We start from the raw sequence: 4,439 nt of genomic DNA, 5'->3' as shown, positions 1-4,439 counted from the left end.
AGATGGCTGTGAGTGTGTGAGGGTAAACAGCCCTTCTAGCACGTTGGAGAAATGGCCGCAAGGGAGAAGGCCGCAGAACTGCTCCTGTCTGCCCCCACTTATGTCTGCTCTGCTGTGTTTGCCTGGACAGAAGTTTGTTTTGAGCCTGGCTGTGGGTTGAGGCTGAATGCAGAAGAGGATACAAGTGGAAGGGAATATGGCGAAGATCTACTTGTCATTTCCCATGCTGCTAGGTGCAGCACAGCCTGTGTTAGCTAACAAGAGGCGCTGAACGGAAAATGCGTCTTTAGTTTCTGTTTCGGTGGGAAAACACCTGTAGCAATAGCAATAACAAGGCAACTTCTGTCAGAACCCTTAGCTCTTTGCTGCCTCCTGCAGTTAGGGGAGGGTGGGGATTGGTCTGAGAGAGCTTTTGCAGAAAATCCGCCTGCTTGAGGAGGCAGTGATACTTTCCTACTTGACAGAAAATGTGCATATGCTCAGGCAAGTCCAATGCTTCCTACAGGAGACTGCAAAACTGAAGACTTCAACTCACTTTCAGGCTTTCTCTCTCCTCCAGAAAAGTGTGAAATGCAGAGATTGCAAGTGAAGGAACAAATTGAGCATCCCCTCCCCAGAAACTGTATTTCTATTATCAGAGGAGGTATGCATTCAGATCAGCTTGAGCCTGGGAAGTATTTGGGTCTGCTGACATGCTGCAGGAATGGGACAGAAGTTGGTAGCCACCTCCCCATCCAGACAGCTCCTATGGCAGTGGAGCCCTCTTGCTGGCATACAACATTGGGCGCTTGGGCTGTTGCAGAGAGACAGGTGGAACAGAGCCTGGTTTGCAGCATGATTCCTTGCTCAGCACTGCACTGCTGCTGCATCTCTGGGCACATCCAGGAGCAGGCATGCGGGTGCACCAGCACCCTCAGAAAATCATAGGCCTTGCAAAACTTCAGGTGGTATACATGTGGAGCTGGTGAAGGTGTTGTCAAGCAGTGTGGTGTGTCTGTCCTCTGCCCAGAGATGAAGTTATTGCACTGACTGTGATATCAGTCAACAGATTGTTCAGTCTGTGGCTGCCAGGTAAGGGATAAACCTGTATTGCTCTGTGTGGCAAAAAAGTGCTGTAAGCAAACAACTGAAAGCTCAGCATAGTCCTAATGCTCTTGAGGGTTATTAAGTAGGCCCCTTGCTTGTCAGTGCCAAGAGAATTATAAACCATTTTCTTTCTACAATCAAAGTAGCTTGATGCTTGTATTTTCCTAGTTGAGAGTGGCATGCTTTCATTTCTGCTTATAATCAGTTCCACTTCTTGGTTTCCATGTACCAGGGATCTTTTGTATGTAATTGGTCCATCAGCCCCTTGGGGTCTGCATAATACTGCTTCTGTGGGACTTGCAGCTAAGGTAACAAAGGAAAACCCTTGCTCCCGTAGTAGAACAGAATTCCATTTATTTCGCTGAGGAAACTGTTAAGGAGTGGGATGCAACTTGAAAAATCCTGAAAAAATACTGCTTTTGCATAAGGCCTTCATGTGAGTGCTCTCAGCCTTGCCAAGCATACTGAGTGTCAAATTTGTGTGTGTGAGAAAGTGTGTGTGAAAGATGGAGTTCATTAAACTACACACATTCATTTGCTATTGACATATTTGTGTTAATTGCATTCTCATTTCACATAAATTTAGAATTTAGGTCCAAATAGCTGTCTACAAAAGTTCGATGTGATCTGTTATTGCTCCACACTCACTGAAAGGAAGCAGCAGGAATTTTTGCTTTCTAACTTTCCTGGGAGTAGGGTAACAACATCTGTGTGCCTCTGGGTTGTGTTTGCTGTGTGCTGTTCAGTAATTTTCCCCAGAAGTGGTTTTTATTTTAATGGCAGGCCATCTGATCCCAGAGTCTCATCTGAGCACTGAATTTGCGAATATTTGTATTTATTATCATCATATTTGAACAAGTGTAATGCCTATCCTAAGATGTGAGCCCATTCAAAGCTGGAGCCTGCACAGCACATTCATCATGGGTAGCACTAACTCCAGCTGCTTTCCTGTGAGAGGCCTCTGTTGGATTTTCCAAGCCCTCAGCCACCCTTCCTGCATGAGCATCTACAGTCAGTTTCCATGGGGTCTTTTTAGTTGTGATTCGGCCTCTAAGCAGTTCACAAGTTCATGGGCTCACAGAAACCCGGGCTCTACCTGCCTCTCTTCATAGATAGCAGGGATGGATTTATTTTTAGCACAAGTATTCCAGAAATACATTCCACCCCTCTTCAGAAATGTGTGGGAGAGACAGGCACACGTATGCGGACAGTTTTACCTCCAGTAGTGTCAGTGGGTGCCTGAAAACTGCTTTTCCACTGCTTGTTTTCATCCCAATCCGTTTTTGCAGTGTGCAGCAGTTTTCTCTGATGGCTCAGCTCATAGGGGCGTGACTCATGCATGCATTGGATCTTAATGTGGGTGCTGTCATGGGCTATGGGCATGAGTAGCTGTTGAACTGTTCAATTTGGGACCAGAACTTGACAGAAGTGTCCTGATGTTTGGCAAGACCAGCATTTGGTTTGGGATGAATTAGCGGAAGCAGCTGAGCACCAAAAGCACAGATCAGGAGTCTAGGAGAGTGGCCTTGGCAACATCTTCCTGCTGGGATATGTGAGGAGCAGTACATCTCTCCCAGGTGGGAAAATCAAGGCTGGAGGCTGCTTTGGGGAAGGCAGATCATTGCCCCTCCAAGGACAGGTGAGTTCAGGCTGCTCCTGGGTTGCAGAGAGTTGTGTTCATCCAAAGCCTCCCAGAGCTTGGAAAATCTCAAGTGGTGGAGATGGCATGGTTGCTGCCTTACTCATGCTGTAGTAATATAATTAGCAGCTCTTTTTAAAATGCAGGTGAACACCGGGCTCAGATAGAGCTCTGCTTTAGCAAGGAAGTAGGAGTTGGGCCATAATCGTAGGAGATTCTTCATTTTCTGTGGGCTGGGGCTCAAGTCCAGAATGATACTGAGCCTCAAGCCTTCAGCAAGGAGCTCTGCACCTTTAGCACGGCACAGGGGGCAATCCACTGTTTGTATCTGTGGTACAAAAACTTAGCTTGCTGACTTTGTGGCATATTTCCCCTATTATTCAATATCCTATTGCAGTTCGCCAGATGAAACCCAATGCTGGCATGTGCCTCCAGGAGGACTGCTGGTGTTGTTTGCTTTGGAAGGAGGGTGGAATGGGGTCCTTACTCTAAGAGCGCTGGATACATTTGTGCAGCTCTGATGATGAAATGAGCTATTTATGAAAAGGCATTGGTAGGACAGTAATGTGTTACTCATGCCCGTATTTCTTGCACAGTATATTTCATGGTGACCTTAATAAACACTTTGACTCCCACCTGTAGGTACAAAAATGCAGTGCTTTCAGGTTTGAATCACTGTCTGTAGCAAGCCAATCGCACACCATTACTTTCTGTATTAGTTATCTCTCAAGCATTACCACGGGCAAATCTGAATGTAAAAATAGCTGATGACTGTTTCATCTGTTACTTGACACCGCATGGTTATTCCAATACGTATGTTTGCCTCTTCCCCACCATGATCTCCGTTTGGCTTCCCCTTGCCTGATAACTATTTAAATACATTTTACTAACTTTGGATTCCTTGCTCACTTCACTTCACCTGGCCTGGCAGGTCTGTGAGGGCTCACGGGTTAGCTCCTCCACTTTTCTTTTTTGCTTGTTTATTTTTCAGTGCCTGTTTCTATTAAGATAACCATGTTCAGAAGGAGAGTCTGAAACACATAAATAATGGGAAGTGCTAATAGTAAGCAGACTGCTGTAAAATGTGCTGGGGCTTTGACTTAAGGGAAGAAAGCACAGCACTGTACTGTCCCTGATCAGGAAGCTGGAGCACTGAAGGTAAGGGGGAAGCATATGGGCATTTTTAAATCCTGGAAATGATGAAGAATGATGGTGTCTGAGCGTGTGCATGTGTAATTGATCAGATGAGAGAAATCAAACAGCATTTTTATATTTTTCTTCAGTGATGAGAAGTGGAAAGTCGTTTCATTTTATCCAGCTTTTTTCTGCTCTTGAAAATGCTGGATTACCTCTGAAAGCCTGTGCATGGAAAAAGGCATATATATAGATTTGTATGCAGTGATTCCTGTTTATGACAGAACTATTTGGTAAAGGGGGATGATTTTTTTTAAAAGGCCGCTAAATTCCTATGAAGTTCCATTTAATTGTCCTGCACATTGTGCTGTAAGTAACTTTAAGCAAATATACATTTATTTTATTTTCCAGATGATTAGTGCCTAGAGATAAAATACTCCTACGAACTTCAGTGATTTGTGTAGGGGTTTGACGGCTTTTTCTTTCTTTCTTCCTTTCTTCCTTTCTTCCTTTCTTCCTTTCTTCCTTTCTTCCTTTCTTCCTTTCTTCCTTTCTTCCTTTCTTCCTTTCTTCCTTTCTT

At 44.6% G+C, this 4,439-nt stretch overlaps 1 protein-coding gene across 1 annotated transcript in view; it reads left to right on the top strand.

Moving 5' to 3' along the window:
* The window catches only part of C5H10orf71 (chromosome 5 C10orf71 homolog), a 17,363-nt gene continuing 16,646 nt past the window's right edge, over window positions 3,723–4,439 (top strand). The window contains exon 1 of the mRNA XM_021400360.1: window positions 3,723–3,883. The gene's annotated coding sequence lies outside the window, so the exon portion shown is untranslated. The remainder of the gene's footprint in view (window positions 3,884–4,439) is intronic.

This window comes from Numida meleagris, chromosome 5 (genome assembly GCF_002078875.1).
Source record: "Numida meleagris isolate 19003 breed g44 Domestic line chromosome 5, NumMel1.0, whole genome shotgun sequence".
NCBI lineage: Eukaryota > Metazoa > Chordata > Aves > Galliformes > Numididae > Numida > Numida meleagris.
The sequence above is the reverse complement of the archived record's forward strand: the minus strand, read 5'-3'. Positions and strand labels throughout refer to the sequence as shown.